General features: G+C 42.6%; 1 protein-coding gene across 1 annotated transcript in view; it reads right to left on the bottom strand.

Moving 5' to 3' along the window:
* Positions 1-19,416, bottom strand: part of LOC126191056 (high affinity cAMP-specific and IBMX-insensitive 3',5'-cyclic phosphodiesterase 8A) — a 1,161,190-nt gene that overhangs the window by 363,811 nt on the left and 777,963 nt on the right. The window lies entirely within an intron of this gene.

The following is a 19,416-nucleotide window of genomic DNA, read 5'->3' as shown; positions in this document are numbered from 1 at the left end:
CCTGTCCTTTCAAAGTAACCATCTAGTCATGCGCCTTTCATGGTTTTTTTGGTATGTCTTATGTTACTGGAACTTTCAAGGTGAAAATCGTAGCACATTATGCCTAGAGGACAAGCATTTTCAGCTTACCGCCGTCTTTCTGACTTTGAGAATGGTGGAATCATAGACATGGGGAAATGAGAGGATGATATCGACACATCACACTGACAGTTGGCTATAACGTAATGACTACAGAACGAATGGAGACAATGTGGACTTAGAACGACAGTGTCCCTTCAGAAGGATTACATATCGATAAGTTCGCAGGATTGTTCGACATTCTCTAACAGAAGGATGACAACAGCTGAAGTTCTGTTAAAGATTATAAGATTATAAGCGAAGTGTCAGCACGAACCTTGTAGGCAACCGACTGCTGGAAACCGGGTTGAGAGCTTGACTTGTGGGGTATATTTTTCCTTCTTTTCCTGCTGCTGTTTATTTTGTAAGATTTGTGATGAGTCTTATACCAGCACTAGCGGGAAGTTGCGTCTCTGGCCGATATAACAGGGTAATCTTTTGCCGACCCCAATACACGCCAGATGAAAGTAGTATTACCTTTTACCCTCTCTTCTCAGAGTAGTAGTTTGGTGGTCCGGATCCTTCCGTGCCATCTCCCTGTCGATCCAACTGCGGTGAAGATTCCTGGAAAGCTTGCGCCGGTTCTCTCTATTGCCTTACTAAATAAACAGCCACACTTCTCACAAACAGGGGTATATTTTGCCCAACATTTTCACTATTACTTTTCACAACACAACTAACAATTGATATTCTAATACTACACTCTTGAGTACATTCAAACGCTCGTACATGTATGCTGTAGGATCTGAGAGAAAAACCAGGAAAACAACTACCACTCTTCAATTATTCATTACGCCCTTGTTGGTGCGTCGTTTACACCATGGCTCTCGGATTCATATACTTGCTGCACCATGCACATATGACTCCCGGACGACCAGTGGTTGTAATACCATTTTTTCTGGCTCCCTTCTCGACGGCTCCACCACTGCTCTACATTCACTGCATACAAGAAAGGAAAACACACAGTTTCCCATTCCCACTACGTTTATCCTTACTCACGGCATTCCAATGGTGTGTTGGGATGTTTACAAATACCCCGAAAGACTACGCTTGCCATGCATTATCTACCTCCGACACCATACAAAAGATACTTGCATGATGTAGAGCTAGAGTCAACTTACACTTCGAATAGCGTTCTGTGGTCTTCAGCGATGCGTATCACTTCTGTTTGAGGTGGTCAAATCGACGCCAGTGTATGTGTAGATCCTGGAATCGGGATGTGGGGAGCTATTGAATAAAGCAACAGGATGATTTGGTAACTGTTGAAGGGATGAATGCCCTCCCGGATTTGGCAAGAACGATAAACCCAATTACTTAGCCTTACCAAATGGTATAATCAAGCAGGATAATGCATGTATCACATTGTAGTTCATGCCATTTACGTCTTGTGCAGATCCTTAAGAAGCCCGTCCGGTCCCCTGATTTGTCTCCCTCTGAGAATGTCTGGGATTCGATTGGAAGACGTATACTCTTACACCAGTCCCTAGGCAGCAGCCAGCAATCTTGATGAGCTGGCACAGCATGTGTTTCACGCATGGGAAGAAAGTCCTCAACACGAAATTTGTAGGGTGTTTGTTTCCATGTCAAAACGAATAAAAAACTGTATTCCAAGCACGTGGATATCTTGTTGTGATGGTCGTCAGTTCAGAATTGATGAAAGTTCAATCATTTCGTACTCGTCATGTGATGAACATCTTCATAATGTTAAATAAATATCGGACTGGACTTTACAGTATAACACCGTTTTTTTTTCACCAGCGTATTAAATTAAAGAACTTCGCGTTTCTGGCCGGCCACTGCCTCATTGTCTGCCTATGGCGGCATTGGGCGTCGAGAGGAAGGGGACACATGGTCAGAATACTGCGCTTCTGCACGTCGATGTTGACCTTTTCAAAACGTTCCTCTGCTCCTCCTCCCAGTAGCCCTTACATTGTCCTTATGAGGCTAGGTGTACCCTTTCTAGTCTACGCACCATTACTGGTGGCAATAATGGGAATCAGTCTCGGATCATCCAAATAGCAGTCAGGTACGCTGACCATTTCGCTTCGGAGAAGTTTTAAGCCATGACGTCCCCTAGCATAGCAGCAGACTACTGTAACTGACGTAAAAGGAGACGTTATAGCAAGTGTGACGCAAGAAACCTCAGCATCAAGGGGAGAATAAGCGCTGTTCCAAAAGAAGCCGCATTCAGGTTGCGCTGACCTTGCAGAAGTACCCCCCTAGAGCTTATGAAAGGAGAAATTAGCAAACCATTACAGCATGCCCAACGTTGTAAAACTGCTGTCAGTACGAAATGACCAGAGCAGTGGTGTCATGATTGCCCAAAAACTACCCATGATACCTCAGTTCTGTCATGGTTTAGGAGACTGAAGTGTTGTCACTTCAGAAACAATAGCTGGAGCCCTGATGTCGGCGCTAAGTCTGAATGCTGCTGACATGGAGCTTTCCAGCCGGGAGGCCACCTGCAAGCTACCCACTGCTGGCCTCCTGTCTTGGGGGTCAATTGTTCGTGCCTTATCCACTTACCTGCTCAGCCATCATCGCTTGAATGACAAACTCTGTTGCTGTTCATCGCCTGTGTAGGCACGCTTCGCCACTTCAAGATGCTGCCATCCAAGCTGTGGTCTATATTTTGACTCTGTATGCTTTGGCGCGCGCTCTCTAAGTCGCGCGCCAACACAACGGCACAGGCGTCGGCCTCTGGGGACGTCACAGCCTTCCGTCGCCAGGGACCAGAACCCCAACCTTGCGGTTCCTCGCCGCCACTCTACAGACAGAGGACGCTGACGCTATAGCCCTCTTACGTCACGGCCGAGTGTGTCGCTCAAGCTGTGTTCTCACCAAGGCCTAGCTCTGTCCACTGACCGGGGCATTGTATTTGTAGTATTTTATCACAGAATAAACGAGTGTTAAATGCTTGTTTGTACGACTCACGATGGGCAACCATCAGGTACCTGCCCACCATACCGTTGCACCCACACTTAGATGGGGACTCTCAGGCCTTCCTGACGATTAGCAGCCCAACTTCAGCACCCACTGTAGTGATCATTCACCCATGACTTCTACAGAACATATAGATTAACAATTCTTTAAGCACGGCTATCTGTATGATGTCTGATTTGCGGCATCATGCGATATGGAAATGAAATGAGAGTACGGCATTGTGGGCCGGGAGTCCCCCATTCGGGGAAGTTAGGCCGCCGAGGGCAAGTACATATTGCATTTGATGCCACATTGGGCGACTTGCTCGTCGGAAATGGTGATGAGGACAACACAACAGCCAGTCCCTGAGCGAAGAAAATCTCCTACCCCAGCCGGGAATCGAACCCGGTCCCCTTGGCGTGGCATTCTGCCGCGATGACCACTCAGCTAACGGGGGCGGACATCATGCGCTATGTCGTCATTGATAACTTATTAACACGGACGTAAATTCTTGGGTCGTAACACTTACGTATATTTACTTATATGGCTGTACCTTAAATGTTACGTTCCAACCTCAAAATCTGGATCCATTGATTGCGCTCTAGAGTTGTTTGCATTCAGTTCAAGTCAATCCTCAGCTGTTTCCTTTCATGATTTTTACCTATCAATCACTACGTGAGTCTGCCAAGCGGGTGTGTTCCTACAGGTATTCGTGCCACCACTGCAATAATTCAGCAGTGTTCAGGTATGCGAGTCCCAAGTCCCGCTTCTCGTACTCTTCTTGCTTCGATTTTTCAAACGTTTTTGGCTGCTGCATCACTTCGTGCAGGTGCTGTTTTTTCCTTCTTCTGCAGCCATCCGCATCTCTCACTGGGCCAAATACCTTCTTGAAGATTTTCGTTCAGCTACTACCAGATTCTTGTCTTTTGCTTTTGTGATACTCAAGGACTCTGTTTAATATAACGACAAAGGAAGTACGATGCTGGCCATCAAAACTGTAACACCAAAAGAGATACAAATAAAAAGATTTTACTTATTGTGCTTATACAGTATAGCTGAATGAGTACACGATTAAATCTGTGAGTGATTTGGAGATGTACACGCAAATTTTGCACACAGTACTGTCACCTCTGGCAGAAACAATGGCTCCAACCTGGCTGGGCATTAAGTGAAACTGAACTTCGATGACAGTACTGAGTTGTCATTTCATGCTACTGCAAACGTCCAGTCACATTAATGTGACCAAGGTATATAAAAGTTGTCGGGGGGGGGGGGGGGGGGAGATGCAGAAAACAGTGCAGTCGTTCTCGTAATATGGAAACAGACCAATTTTTCTGATGTCCAAATGGGCAAGATCATTGGCTTACCGGCGAAGAGTGGAAGCACTTCCGAAACGGCTACTGTTCGCTTGCCACCACGGATAAAGTATACTGTGCACTGAAAAATGGCGCTATCCGAAACCGGCGCCGAGGCGACTGCTGTGCACCACGTGCCATAGGTGACACAGGTGGACGTTGGCTGTGGAGATGTGTACGGACGAATAGACGTGCAACTATTGAGCAAGTGACCACAAAGTTGAGCCAAGGGGCTACCAGCAGTGTGTCCTGAACGACAGTTCAACGAACGTCGCTGCATATGGGTCACTGCACAAGTGTCTGGTTCATGTGTCTGCTGTTCATCAGCGACGAAGGTTGGAATTTGGATGCCAGTACTACAACTGCACGTCCACTGAGAGGCGACAGGTGACATTCTCAGATGAATCACGTTTAATTTTTCATCGAACAGATGGCTGTTGGTGTGTACGGCGTGAAACATGTGAAAGAGAACACCTTGAAACAATTGTCAGAAGGCTCAGCCTGAAGGAGGAAGCATTGTGGACGGCAGAATGTTTTCATGGCATTCCATGGGTGATCTCGTCACTCTGAGAGGTACATTGGAGCAATACAAGCATGTACCTATACTTGGAGATCACGTCCACCCCTAAATTCAGTTTGTTTTCCCTCAGCGTGATGGCATCCACCAGCAGGACAGTGCACCATGTCACATAGCTCACATTGTAAGTGCGTGGTTCCAAGAGCATCAAGATGAATTGGTCCGCAGCTCGTGGTCGTGCGGTAGCGTTCACGCACCCGTGCCCGGGTTCCCGGGTTCGATTCCCGGCGGGGTCGGGGATTTTCTCTGCCTCGTGATGACTGGGTGTTGTGTGATGTCCTTCGGTTAGTTGGGTTTAAGTAGTTCTAAGTTCTAGGGGACTGATGACCATAGATGTTAATTCCCATAGTGCTCAGAGCCATTTGAACTATTTGAACCAAGATGAGTTAAACGTACTCCCACGGCCACTAAACTCTCCGGGTTTGAAACCAATCGAGAATCTGTATGACCACCTCCATCGGGCTATTCGCATCATGGATCCTTGACTAAGAAATCAGGGGCAGCTGGTTCACGGCACTGGAGTCAGCATGGCTCCACATCCCTGTCGGTACTTCCCAGCAGGTCACTGGCTCTTCCTGCACGTCTGAAGTAGTCTTCACTGCAAAAAGTGGTCTTTCAGGCTTTTGACGGGCGGTCAGATTAATGTGACTGGAAAGTTTAGATGACAGAGTTCATCAGTCATAGTGACCGGAGAGTGGTGGTGGGACAATCTCTCAGCAACCCACTCCTACTTGTTTGCAGAAGAAGAGAGATCTCGAAAACGTGCTGGCCAGGTCAGTAGTCAAACAGCCTGTGTATAAAGGTACGTCAGGACATCATGGGCAATATACGGTCTCACGTTATATTGTTGAATGATGACGTCAAGGAAACAGCTGAGGATAGAACACAGTTAACGACTTCAAGGCATCAGAAATGTAGCTGCTGCTTTTCAAATTACCAGCTATGCGTGTCATAAGCGATCGTGTTTCTTACCCAACGGCACCCCATACAAGCACAACAGGAGCTGCGCACATATGGAGATGACTAATGGAATCTGGCATTGTTCATTCTCCTCAGACCATCCATGGATGGATACTTTAATCGTGACGCTGTACGCAGAATCAGGGCTCGTCTAAAAAAGACAGTGTGGTGCCAGTCCCGTGTCGACGGTTGTTGTTAGGCGCGCCGTTGTTGGAGCGCCTCTCTCTGCTGTCACGTCAAAAATAGCCACCGTCCATGGAACTCCAGAGTCGTCAGATTGTCCTTCTGGATACTGCAAACTAGCCGATTTCCTACATTAGGTAAGTGATGCGGCTGTACGATGCTGCAGGTACTTGTGTCCTCTTGGACGCTAGTCGCTTGGGGCATTTGATATCCTAAATGTCGTTGAGCCATCGATTCCATACTCGCATGACTGTTGTGGGATCCAGACCAAACTGACCAAAAATATCATCGAATGACAAAGCATAGTTTTGACAGGCGACGATCGTGGCACTGTCATATCCCAACATGTACTGACAGGCGAGACATAACGCGACCTTCTCACGAGATCAACCATCATTCAAATGTGATTTCTAAATAAGAAACTGACAGCGTATTCCCTTCTTATATACAGAATGTTGGTGGTCTCATCTCCCAACTACAATCTAAGAAAAAAGAAACCGACACAACATGAACGAATTTTCGGAATGGGGCGGAAATCGCTATATCTGACGTACATGTACAGACAAAAAAGACTACGATTTCAGAAAAGTTGGATCATTTATCAAGAGAAAGAGCTTTACAAATTGAGTATGTCAATAATGCGTTTATCCGCTTCTGGCCCTTATCCAAGCAGTTATTTGGTTTGACAGTGATTGACTGATTTGTGTTCAAGTAGAGTGTTAGATCGATAAAATCCCCACATGATTGGAGGGCCCTAGACATAAGGATCCGAACGTTCTCGATTGGGGAGAGATTCGGCGACCTTGTTGACCAAGGCAGGATTTGGAAAGCGCGAAGACAAGCAGTAGAAACCTCGCCGTGTGCGAGTGGGCATTATCTTGCTGAAATATATGACGGGGAAGGCTTGCCTCGAAGGGCAACGAAACCGGACCGGTTGCATACCAAACTGATGGTTGTCCGCTATACAGCCAGGAAACTAGCAGAGATGGTCTGGGGTGACATTTCATGTCATATCATGACTCCTTTGGTTGCCGTCAGCGGCACCCTTTCAGCACAGCGGTACGTAGACGATATTCTACGCCCCGTTTTGTTTCCCTTCATGGCAACCCATCCTGGGATTACATTTCAATAAGATAACATCCGAACGCACACAGTGTCACTTTCTACTGCTTATCTTCGTGCCTGCAAAATCCTACGTTAGCCAGCAATGCCGGAAGATCTCTCCCCATCTGAGAGTGTCTGGAGTATTATGAGCACGGCCCTCCAACCAGTGCGAGATTTTGAAAATCTAATGCGCCAGTTGGAGAGAACTGGACACGGTATCCCTTAGGACATCCAGCAGTTATATCAATCAATGTCAAGCCGAATAGCTGCCTGTATGAAGGCCAGAGCTAGACCATCGCATTACTGGTTTGTTCAATTTGTGATGCTGTTTTTCTTTAATAAATCATGTATTGTTACTCTTTGTCTGTACATGTACATCACACCTACCGATATGCGTTTAATTTGGATAATTCCTGCGTGGTGCGTCGTTTTCCTTTTCTTAGAATGTATTTTGTGCGGTTACACTGGAATGCTAAAGATTTAAGTACCCAATAATTTTATTCATTTCACGCCAATTTGATATTCTGCATGTGCACACTGTTTTAATTATAATAGCCAGTAGTGTAGTATGCATTCCATATTTGAGTTTAACGTGCTTGAGACTGTGTGTAATATCAGTTTCTATTTCATACTAAAGTGTGTGATGGATATATTAATAATACGTTAATATCCCGCATTAAGGCACTGTGGTTATTAACTCAGGCGTCCAAGAACTTAAAATTTTCTACCTTAGCCCAATGCAGACCTCGAGCTTGAAATGGGGCTCTCCGCACATTTCTCCATACACTTCCGGCTTCTCAGTGTTCGGGCGATATCCTCCACTGTCTCTACCGTTTCGGTTATCGATTGTACTGGACCTCCGATGTCATCAACATATATATTCTAATAGATGCGTTGATACGTAAGACTGCCGTCTTTGTCATTGGTGTCCATCTCCCAGATGACTTCCTCGAAGGCTTTGTAAAACAGTATAGGTGAGGTAGCATCACACAATCACAAACCTGTGCATATATCCAATTTCATGTATGTGCATTCCTGGCATTTCACTTCTGTTCCTATCTCTGCTGTGTGTGCTCTCCTCATGCCTACTAACACCATATCTCTTACAATTGTCCCACTTGTATCAGTGTAGTCACCAGCAAATATTTTTTTGTGTGTTTACACAGTGATCTCCAACAATATAAACATGTACATGAATATATAAACATCTGAGGATGGGCGCAAGCCCGAAACCGTCGGGTGACAAATAAATAACCTTTTATTCTGATTGGTAGTGGATATTTTTCTACACCCTATTATGGATTTTTATATAACGATGGGAAATCTCAGCGTAATTCCGATTCCCTGATCCAATAATTTCTGTATTGGTTTGCTGCTGCTTATGCCATGCACATTTACGAAGAGTGATGAGTTTTGTAACTATTGTTATCATCGGTTAATAATAATTATTTCTGGTGACAAGGGCAGCAAGGTTCTATCTGCATGATCAAATGTCATGAATTTCCTATCACCATCTGGTGGTAAAAATATTCAGCTAACAGTACATGTTTGAAGACGTAAAATATCAGTTAAGATACAAAGTGTTGGAAAAATAAAGCGAGACTTCGACACCCATATTTACCCACCATGAAAACGTTTATTCGATCTGATTTGTCGTCCAGAAGATAAATACAATAAAACAAGACAAGGTGATGATTAGATTATTATGAGCAACTAGATTTTCTGCAAATTTGCAGGTGCTAATTTGTAACAAGCATACAATAATACGAATGGCCTTTTACATGCAGCTTCGGCATCCTCAAATGTCAAACGAAAAATTATTACCGCATAATTAGTTAGTTTCATGTCCCATGGACCATTTACACGATAAATCCTAATGATGTGGAACGAGTCACTTTATATTCACACCATAAATTATTTTAGAAATATGCCCACATACTGATCATTAGTAAGGTATTTTTTATTTACTTATTTTTTTAATTTTTAGTAAAAAAGAAGGCACGCAAGTGTGAGTACCCGCAACTTTTTATAAGTTACAATGATAGTAATTCTGCTACGCAATAGAAAGAGTTGTCAAGGAGAAAGTTTTTCAGTTTATTTTCAAATTTTACTTTGCAGCCTGTCATACATTTTATATGACTGGGTAACGATAAAAAATTTTGGTTGCAGCACTGTGCACCCTTTTTGTGCCTAATGACACCCTCAGTGTGACGTAATGAATGTCATTTTTTCTTCTGGTAATTACGTACATCATTGTTTCTTTTGAACTGCAGTGGATTTATTGACAAAAAAACTTCATGACGGAATGAATATACAGTGAAGCAGTAGTGAAAGTGCCTGTCTCTTTAAAGGGTTGTCTACAATATTATCACGCCTGAGCACTACATATTATTCTTATACCACGTTTGCGAGCAATGAAGACTTTCTTCCTTAAAGATTAGTTATCCCAGAACATTATTCCATATGACATTATTAATGAAAATATGCAAAATATGTCAACTTACTGATCTGCCCCTCCCCAAGATTTGCAATGATTGTAAGTGCAAATGTAGCTGAACTAAGTTGTTTTAGGAGTTACAAAATGTGCCTTTTCCAGTTAAAACCCTCACCAATATGGACACCTAAGAATTTTGAACTTTCCACCCTATTTATTATTTCTTCACTGCGTTACACTTATCCCTGCTGTAGAACCCCTAGATGCTGAGAACTGAATATGTTTTTAAAATTGGGGGGGGGGGGGGGAGACCATTCACAGAAAACCAATCTATGACATTTTTAAGAACATTGTGTATCGTTTCTTCCGTTGCTGTATGTAAGCTTGTATTGATTGCAATACTAGTTCATCTTCAAAAAGAACTAATTCTTCTTGCTGTCTGTTAGTTGGGAGATCGTTTACATGTACAAGGAACAGTAGCACACCTAAGATGGAGCCTTGAGATAACCCATACATATTTTCTCCCTAGTCAGAATAATTGCTCCATACAATAGTGGTTGGATTACTAAGTAGTACTTTTGGTTAGATATGACATCCATTGGTTGGCTATACCATTAACTCATAAAACCCCAATGTATCCAGGAGAATATTGTGATTTACACAGTCAAATGCCTAAGGCAGATCGTAGAACACACCAACCGGCGGTATTTAGTTGCTTTTTGTTTGTAAAATTTTGTGAGTGAACATGTAAATGACATCCTCAGTAGAGCAATGCTTCTGAAAGCCAAACTATGATTTACTGAGGATATCATTGTTTTCGGACGGGAATTATCTAATATTCCAGAGTACATCACCATAACAAAAATTATGGAAAATGATGTCAATAGTGAAACAGATTGGTAGTTATTGACATCTCTCCTATCACCTTTCATAAAGAGGGGTTTAACAACGGCATATTTCTGTCTCCATAAAAATGCCCCAGTGATGCATTACACATGTCAGATATGACTGGATTTATTATATGGGAAAAAATTGTTAGTGCTCTACTTAAAACACCGCCATATCCAGATGACCTTTTATTTTTGACAGAATATGTGATTATTTTAATTTCAGAAGGAGAGATTGGTGATACATTCATATTATTTAATTTTTTGAGTTGCTATTACAGCGTACTGATGTAATTTTTCTGTTGAACTGTTTGTCCCTAACTTTATACTATATGAAAGATATGATATTAAATGTATTTGCTAGTTGTGCCTCATCATTTATAGCCTTTCCATGCGGCTCAATAGTGATGTTACCCAGTTCTGTGGCTCGTTGTCCTATCTCTTGTTTCACTATATTCCACAAAGCCTTAAGTCTATTGTCAGAATTATTGATTTCTGACATTATGTACATGTTTCTTGATTTTTAATAACTTTTCTTAGTAATTTTGAATAGTTTTTATAGTGTGGAACTACTGCAGAATCCCGTTTTGTTCTCTCCAACAGGTAGATTTCTCTTTTGCTTTCACAAGGTATTTTAATTCCTCTAGTGATCGATGGTTTTCACACAGTTGTTTAATATTCTTTCTGATTAGCTTATGCAGAAAGTTGTTTTCAAATAATGATATGAATTTGTGAAGAAGTAGATTAAATTTTATGTCAGTATTTTGGTTCATTATAAATTTCTTTCCAGATAATTTTTTAATTATTCTTAAAAAGCCACATAAATGAAGAAGTGAAATTTACGCGGCTGCACGCCGAAAGCTTTATGGAACGATCATTGCGCCGCGAAAATGTGAGGATGAACATTTTTAAGAATATTTTTTCTGGAGTCATTAATCACTTCACCTGATTTCCACTGATGAGTATCAGTAGCGAAAGGTATTACCTTACTTATCGTAACTAACTGTGCGCACTAATAAGAGAGAGCATTTATTACTAGGTGAACAGTAATTTTCTTGCTTGGAGGTTCACCAAAGAAAACATTATCAATTAGGGTTCTACTGTCTTCATACAACAGTGTTGGAAGGTTAATCACTGAGACCAAACTGTATGCTGCTTGCTGTTATCTAACGGAGAGCATAATAAGGAATCCACAGTCCTCATAAACAGTTCAAAATTTCCCAGTGTGCATCTACATACAGTTACAATTAAAAGTGAAATATTTTCCAGTACTGATTCTGGAGGATAAATTTCCATGTGTCGATTATTACAAAATATTCTTGTCTTGATGTTTTTATACTTGTCTTAGTACGTGTAACAACTTTACCTTTTCCCATATTAGTTCTGCACGAGTAAGATGCTAGAGCTTAATGTTTTGTATGTAACTAATGTAACCATGTGTCATGTGCTGCTCAGATAGGCACAGGAAGTCCTACTTTTCAGAGCTCTCTCACCTCTCCAAACAGACAAGAAGCGCTTGTGCCTTATTACTCAATCCTCTAATTCTCTGATGAAATAAGCTAACCTTACGTTTCTGTGCATTCTTTAGAATTTTGTGGGCTTTTCTGCTATTATCACTTCTTTCAAAACAGGGTGCCTGATCCCGAGTCTAACCTAAAAAAAGGTACTCCTCTGAAACTAGTAACCACAGGGATCTTGATTTGTTTGATGGTGCCCGCCTTCCATGAACTATCTGCAAGAAACTCAGACAACTTACATTTCCCTCTACTACGCAGGTATAGGTCGGTCTAGTACATCCCCTTCTTCCAACTGCAGCATCAGGCACTGCACTCACATGAGATTTCATTTCAGTCAACAGCAGCATGATCAATTCATTGTTCACACAGCTTACAGGAGCGTTAACTCAAGGCAGGTCAAGGCGCTGTAGAACCTCCACAGAACTGGTATGTGTGTGTGTGTGTGTGTGTGTGTGTGTGTGTGTGTGTCTAGTTGATGCTCATATTTCGTCCAGGTCACGCCGAATGCTGTCATTTCTGTCCTTAGCCAGTCTGCTCCTTTCTCTACCTACTAAATAACCTGAACCTCCTTGTCAGAATCCTCTATGTCCTCTTTTACCTGGCTAAGGCTAGTACTTTGCTTCACAGTACTTGTGACTATGCTCGATTTATCCTGTACCATTTGTCATACATCCTTGCCATGGCTTCTACCTATCAGCAAGACTCTTTTTCTCCTACTTTCTTTTGGTACCGACGTACATTCAGTTTCTTTACTACAAGTCTGCTCCACCCTACTGTGACCTACAGTACGTTAGCTTATTAATTTATTTAATGTACTATTTTGCACAGTGGACTTGTTTGCAGATTTGATTTACTGACAATTACCTCTGCTGCACGGTATGGGCGGTTTGTAGGAGGTCTACAGCTGTTTTCTGGATTTTAAGTACGATAATACAACACTCTTGTTTCACAACAAACGGACCCGAGGATGCTACCGCTCGACTGGGTGGCAGCTGGTTCGAATCCTAATGATGGAACAAACCTTCATAGTCAGGGAAGGTGAGATAGCGTCATATGTATCGCACTAATCCGATTGTGCACCAATATTTTGAATTAACTCTCGAACCTTCCTGTAATGTCTCACGAACTGAAGCCACGTTCGTGGTGAGCCGTCTGTTGCATGAAGACTTTAAGGTCCGTAGAATCCCTGTAGCGCAGTCAACGAAAATCGAAACAGGTAGAATAGGGGACAAAAATGTGTAGTCGCAAATTTTTGTGCACTGATAGGAGGGAATGTCGTGGACGATATATTAAAAATCCTCACCAATGGAGTGCGTGTTTCGGATTGTGGGGGCGTTGGAAGAGCATTTTTTATGTTTTCCTCGAATAACTCGAAAACGAAGAGTCCTAGTGAAAATTAAAGTACATGAAATTTCCTGCGAAATACGCCCTATTAATTTTTTTCTCTAGGAATAAGAGTTGTCATGTTGCAGGGGATGGAAAAATTGCAGATTACTAATAATGGTGTTTTAAGTTATAACATTACTGTTTGCTGTTAAATGAAATTGTTTGAAAACAAGTATTAAATGCGTGCCACACGTCTAAGTGCAGAAGAGCCGTTTTATGGGATAAATTGTGTTACAGGTTGGAAGGGGGCGGAGACGGAGGGTAAAAGTGCGAGAGAAGACAGGTCGCTGGATTGCGGCCATGCACTTCCCTCCTTCATAGGTCTGCTACCTGAAGTGCGAACAGGGGATTTCCCGCTCATCCATCCCACTGCGCCACAAGAAACAACTACAAGGCTATTCACAAAATCATACCGACCGTCCGCAGCAAGCCTTATGAATCACTAGCGCGGGATTCCGCAGAAATGCCAGGAGGGTGTTTATTTCTCACAAAGGATGTTAATACTACATGGAATACATACTGAATTGCTAATAGTACTCGTGTTAACGCAAGAAATGTATATGGACCGCATCTACGTAAATCTCTGCATACTGTTCTACGCTGCTAGAGGGGAAACTCAGTCTTAGTCGTCCAACACAGCAGGTGTAGCGTTCTTCGAGCAAAGGCAACATTCCCCACCACGAGCGCTATTCGCTTTTCAGTTGACAGACTATCCGGTCTCAGCATGTCGTATCCATTTCTCTTTTGTGAGTAAACAAAATAATTTCGGTACACTTGTGTTTATATAGCGGAATTAATTTCAGTTTATTAAATGTGAATTTATTTTCAGTTGTTGTGAATTATTATTAAAAACGTTCAACAGCTGGAGCTGCCAACTGTCTGCTCCACTGAAGACTGGGTCTCAAGTGTAACATGCTGTCAATACGTACACTACCGGCCATTAAAAAGTGCTACACCACGAAGATGTGCTACAGACGCGAAATTTACCGACAGGAAGAACATGCTGTGATATGCAAATGATTAGCTTTTCAGAGCATTCACACAAGGTTGGAGCCGGTGGCGACACCTATAACGTGCTGACATGAGGAAAGTTTCCAACCGATTTCTCATACATAAACAGCAGTTTCATGGTGAAACGTGGTTGTGATGCCTCGTGTAAGGAGGAGAAAAGCGTACCATCACGTTTCCGACTTTGATAAAGGTCGGATTGTAGCCTATCGCGATTGCGGTTTATCGTATGGCGACATTGCTGCTCGCGTTGGTCGAGATCCAATGACTGTTGGCAGAATATGGAATCGGTGGGTTCAGGAGGGTAATACGGAACGCCGTGCTGGATCGCAACGGCCTCGTATCACTAGCAGTCGAGATGACAGGCGTCTTATCCGCATGGCTGTAACGGATCGTGCAGCCACGTCTCGATCCCTGAGTCAACATATGGGGACGTTTGCAAGACAACAACCATCTGCACGAACAGTTCGACGGCGTTTGCAGCAGCATGGACTATCAGCTCAGAGACCATGGCTGCGGTTACCCTTGACGCTACATCACAGACAGGAGCGCCTGCGATGGTGTACCCAACGACGAACCTGGGTTCACGAATGGCAAAACATCAGTTTTTCGGGTGAATCCAGGTTCTGTTTAAAGCATCATGATGGTCGCATCCATGTGTGGCGTCATCGCGGTGAACGCACATTCGAAGCGTGTATTCGTCATCGCCATACTGGCGTATCGCCCGGCATGATGGTATGGGGTGCCATTGGTTCACGTCTCGGTCACCGCTTGTTCGCACTGACGGCACTTTGAACAGTGGACGTTACATTTCAGATGTGTTACGACCCGTGGCTCTACCCTTCATTCGATCCCTGCGAAACCCTACATTTCAGCAGGATAATGCACGCCCGCATGCTGCAGGTCCTGTACGGACCTTTCTGGATACAGAAAATATTCGACTGCTGCCCTGGACAGCAGATTCTCCAGATCTCTCACCAACTGAAAACGTCTGGTCAATGGCGGCCTAGCAACTGTCTCGTGACAATACGCCAGTCACTACTCTTGATGAACTGTGGTATCGTGTTGAAGCTGCATGGGCAGCTGTATCTGTACACGCCATCCAAGCTCTGTTTGACTCAATGCCCAGCAGTATCAAGGCCGTTATTACGGCCAGAGGTGGTTGTTCTGGGTACTGATTTCTCAGGATCTATGCACCCAAATTGCGTGGAAATGTAATCACATGTCAGTTCTAGTACAATATATTTGTCCAATGAATACCCGTTTATCATCTGCATTTCTTCTTGGTGTAGTAATTTTAATGGCCAGTAGTGTATTTCATTGCCACCATTGTCACTGGCTTAAATCCTTTTTCGAAGTACATCACCCAGGTGTTATGGTAATTAAGATATTTCAGCAGAAGTAAAGATATGCATCAGACATATTCACACCCACCTTGGAAGACATACTGTGGATGTACGGCAAGTGACTCCACTTTGTGCAGCACACTTTTCAAGTACCAGCAGTTCCCGAATAGAAGAGATTTACGCAGTCTTCCAGTAACTAAGAGATTTACGCACTCTTCCAGTAACTTAATTAACCGTAAGAGAGGTGCAGTAACGTTCTAAACATTCATTAATTCACCATCTAGCGGCTCCAACACAATTAGACGGTTTTACAATGTGATGTCAATGACAGACGCAGCAAGATGACACATCTACAAGTTCAATCCCTTTCTCACCAACACTACGAGGTCACTGACGACATCACACTTACGAATTATATACTTCCCAGCCACTGTATATGGAAACGTATTTTACACGAAGACCTACTTAACAACCTCCTATAACTACTTATTTAATAAACTAAAAATAGCTCCGCTATATAGGAGCGAGCTCGTAGAAGTTGTTTTGTCTGCTCACATAAGTGAAATGTGACAGTAAGCTGTCATACAGATTGACTCTATTTCCCCTCTAGCAGTTTAGAACAGTGTGCAGAGATTTCCGTAGAATCTGTCCAAATGCTTTTCTGATATTACTATTATTAGCAACTCATCTCTATATCCCATTTAATGTTGACGCACTTTGTGGAAAATAAACATCCACGGACATATATGCACACTGAGTTGTCAGCGATTCAAATGACTCAAATGGCTCTAAGCACTATGGGACTTAACATCTGAGGTCATCAGTCCCCTAGACTTAGGACTACTTAAACCTAACCAATCTAAGGACATCACACACATTCATGCCCGAGGCAGGATTCGAACCTGTGACAGTAGCAGCAGCGCGGTTCCGAACTGAAGCGCCTAGAACCGCTCGGCCACAGCGGCTGGCTGACAGTGACTCATAAGGTACATCGCAGAGAGTTAGTATAACTTTGCGAAACACCCCGTAGTTGCTTCTTGTGACGTAATGTGATGTACAGATTGGGGAATAACCTGTTGCCTCTTCAGTTTGCACATCCATGAAGGAGGGAAGTGCATGATCACTATCCGGCAACCCACCTTTCCCCGACATTGTACTCTCCGCTGCTGCCCCCTCCATCGCTGTCACGTCATCAGAACTCAATTTATCCCTTAATATGGCTTCAAATAACAGTAAAAAATAGTTTTACACAATCAAAATACTATTTTCAGTAATATGCGATTTTTCAATTCTCTGCAATTCTGAAACAAGACAGTGAATAGGGCCTTTTTTGTACGAGATTTGATATTTAATTTTCTGCTGGCATACATTTTGCTAGAAGCCGTGGTTTCGAAATTAATCAAGAAATAAAAACGTGGCCTTTCGTCCTCCCAGTTTTCTTTCGTTGACTGGATTACTGCCACTATTCAAGAACAGTTGGCTTCCTTAGCTCTCCTGGAAGAAAGGATTCAGCAGACATCTGACTTAGCTACAGCCTAGCTCTTGTTCCCAGAAAGACTATTTAATTCTGCAGTGGAATGTGAGGAGCTTGAAACTTCGTGACAGACTGATGCTGTGAGGCGGAGTTGTGGATCGTGCCTGTTTACCTCAAACAGTAAAAGCACTGACTAAAAAAGGTCGGAGCTCAAACTTCAGTCCATCACACAATTTAAATCTCTCAGGAAGTTTCAAACAGCCCATACTTCACAGAAGGGTGAAGTATTTATTCTGATAATAAACATATTCGGCCAGCCGTGGTGTCAATGTCTGCAAATGAAAAAAGCCTATTCAGAATTTTTCTTAGGTATCTTCTTACGATGTAGAGTGTAGTACGTTCCTGCTTTTCAGGTCCAGCAAGAGATTCAAAATAAAGATTTCCAGGGATCTTGAAAGAACGTACTTTTAGAGCTAATGGCGATGTTACAGTTCATTTTATGTCTAAAATCATTTTCATGACACACTTCTCTACATCACATCTGTACGTATCCACGGTGTGAGTGGATTTCGCAAATTCAGTTTTCATTATAAGCGTCCTTACACAACTGTTAGCTGTTTGATATGTGTTCTGTTTCTCCCCAAGGTGCAATAAATAGAGAGACTTTCAATTTGTTTATAATTATATAATCAAATTAAATACGGTTTTAATGCTCGGTGATGATCGGTTCACCCTGTAGTATTGTTTTAAAACATACGAGTTCGAGCTCCTACCTGCAAGAAAATAGTGACCCTTCTATTAAACTCCTATGTAAGAACAGTACATTAACATGTTCTATCTAATGTTCATCATTACTACAAATTTGTTTGAAGAAGTACCACTGTGCAGCAAGAGCACATTCGTTCATGGTTGATAGTTATTATTTTACTAAACCTAAAATGACACGCTATAGACATGTTGAAAGGCGTGTGTGTAAATTTTGGTAGGAATTTTTCTTGCTTTGAATGTCTGGAATCGCTCTCGTCAGGTTTGAACAGATTAGCTATGCGCGCGCAGCCTTGGCAGAGGAATTGCGCTGCTCAGATATGCTCTGCGAAGACGTGCGCCAGATTTATCTTTTGATCACGAGGAGAAGAAAGGAGACAGTTGAGTTTTGATGTTGAGTTTTGCTAACAGTCAAGCTTTGGTTTAATAGCAGAAAGCAGCAAACAGTGGAGAATTTTGGGAATTACGTTAGGGGCTGATAGGAGATTTATTGTGGAGAGAAAAAGAATTGATTTTTACATTGGTACATTTATACATTTCGTGAAGAATGGATTACAAGTAATGATGAAGTATGCTTTAATTGCGGCAGCAGTTTGATAATGCAGCATTCTTGGTTCGTCAGACATAGAGATCAGGAATCTTCCTGCTTTTTATTTATTTTTTGTTAGGATCTATCGAACACTGTGAGAAAAATGGATATAAGAAATACTTGTCTTTGGAATTTTGTTCAAGGAAAGATTATACATGTGAAGTTTAATTTTTCTTGGATTAAAGTTACGTTATTTCAGAGAACTCTTTAATTATTATTGAAGTGCCTTTAAATGTGATTAAGTCAAACGATATCAGGTTGCTATTCAGTGCATTTAATCCAAAATTATTGCCCACATTCCAAGAGCCAATTAATTTACAATTTATTTCAAACCGTTACCAGAAATTATGAACCAAGAATGAGAGCGATGTTTGCATTGCACCTTTGCACATCTCAGTAGCTAAATTTTGCGGCTGTGTTATCGCGATGCGCTGTAGCTACGAGAGCAGTTTACATGGCGTTGTCCGTTGCGACACAAGTAAGACAGATAGCGTAGAAAACAGATTATTTCCGTTAATTAAATTTCAAAGCGATCAACTTTAGTTTCAATGTGATCAGGTTTTCATCAGACTTCATAGTTGGATTTTGCAATGACAGTAAGTTGCAGACAGGTAATGATTGTCTTAGAATTCTTGCAGTAAGAGCGGTGGTCTAGCGGTACTAGGCGCTCAGTCCGGAACCGGGGGACTGCTACGGTCGCAGGTTCGAATCCTGCCTCGGGCATGGATGTGTGTGATGTCCTTAGGTTGGTTAGGTTTAAGTAGTTCTACGTTCTAGGGGACTGATGACCAC

This window comes from Schistocerca cancellata, chromosome 6, assembly GCF_023864275.1.
Source record: "Schistocerca cancellata isolate TAMUIC-IGC-003103 chromosome 6, iqSchCanc2.1, whole genome shotgun sequence".
In the NCBI taxonomy this organism is placed as follows: domain Eukaryota; kingdom Metazoa; phylum Arthropoda; class Insecta; order Orthoptera; family Acrididae; genus Schistocerca; species Schistocerca cancellata.
This window is presented reverse-complemented; position numbering and strand designations above follow the sequence as displayed.